The sequence below is a fragment of the Athene cunicularia genome, assembly GCF_003259725.1.
Source record: "Athene cunicularia isolate RWA chromosome 27 unlocalized genomic scaffold, athCun1 chr27_part1, whole genome shotgun sequence".
Classification (NCBI taxonomy): Eukaryota; Metazoa; Chordata; class Aves; order Strigiformes; family Strigidae; genus Athene; species Athene cunicularia.
Window position 1 is genome coordinate 2,286,497 of NW_020799138.1, and position 1,424 is coordinate 2,287,920.

The window sequence follows — 1,424 nt, forward strand, 5'->3', positions numbered from 1 at the left end:
AATTAATTAATTTATACCTTTCAAGGCCAGCGAGACAATACCACTTAGTAGTGCTGGATTACTTCTGTCTCCTAAAACAGTTACTAATTTGAGTTTAATTCCAGTTTTGAACACCCTTAAATCTCCACAAAATATTACCAAGTTTCATTCACGTGCACACAAGCCCTGGGAAGATGAGTGAGTGTTCCTTCTTCCCCACCTGCACACTTTGAAGAGAACACAGTGAATTGACAGGAAAGAGCATTCTACAAAAGAAAACAACTGGTGAAATATTACAAAAATGTTTTCAAGATACAAGTAAAATAACTATCATGGTAGAAGGCAAATTCATCTGATGGAAGCTAGTAAGTGATGTGCTATGAAAGACTGTTTAAATCTTAATGCCCATGTCAAAACTTGCAGTGCCACACTTCTTTCAAATTTAAACTGTAAAAGAGAAAAAACATCTTATAGTCATTAATTTTCAATTACCTTTTTTCTACTTCTGAAATACTTGAAGATTTAATATATAGCCTAGAGAGGTATGGTATTTATCAGTTCCAAACTGATGAGCTTGCAGCTAATGATGTTAATTTCTGAAAAGTCAAATGGTAATTCTAAATTGAAGTAGTGCATTATAAGGTTATCTATAATTACTCAGTAGAATAGGTACTTCCAGTCTCACTGTCTTTTAACACAAAAATATCATCCTTCAAAGACGTGTGGCTATTGGTTCTAACAAGTACACATACCTCCATTCTATGCTTTTCTAACCAGGATGCAGATCACGTCCAAGCTTGAACTCTACATGAATCTTCTCTGCTCAGCAGTACATATTATGCCAACAACAACAACAAAAAAATTACACACGTAAAAATTATTCCCATTAAAAAATCAACATAATCAGACTGTAAAGACAGAGAGCTGAAACTTTTATAGTCACTCCTGAAAAACAGTAGAGCTCAAAGTTCAGAAGAAGATACAAGAATAGTCGTTTCCATTAAGAATCACTCACATTGGACATTAGGAAAAGGTTCTTCATCGAGAGCGTGGTCGGTCACTGGCACAGGTTCCCCAGGTCACCGAGCCTGCCAAGGAACACTTGATGACACTCTTAGTCACACAGTTGTTCTAGGTGGTTCTGTGAGGAGGAGGGAGTTGGACTCGATGATCCTTAGGGGTCCCTTCCAACTTGACATATTCTAGGATATCTTTATCATAGCATAGTACATACTAGGCTGGAAAAAACTGCCAGTTCATTTTGTCATGAAAACGGGCAAGCGTTTATTTAATACACCTGCATCATCTCTCAGGTAGCCATGTCTCCTAGGTTTAAAGACCACAACCAACACCAAAACCAGAAACTCAATCCATCTTCTATTTGCAAGTCACATGTTCTTTGCTAGCGGGTAAAAAAAGCCTTGTTGAGCAATACATTATGTTAG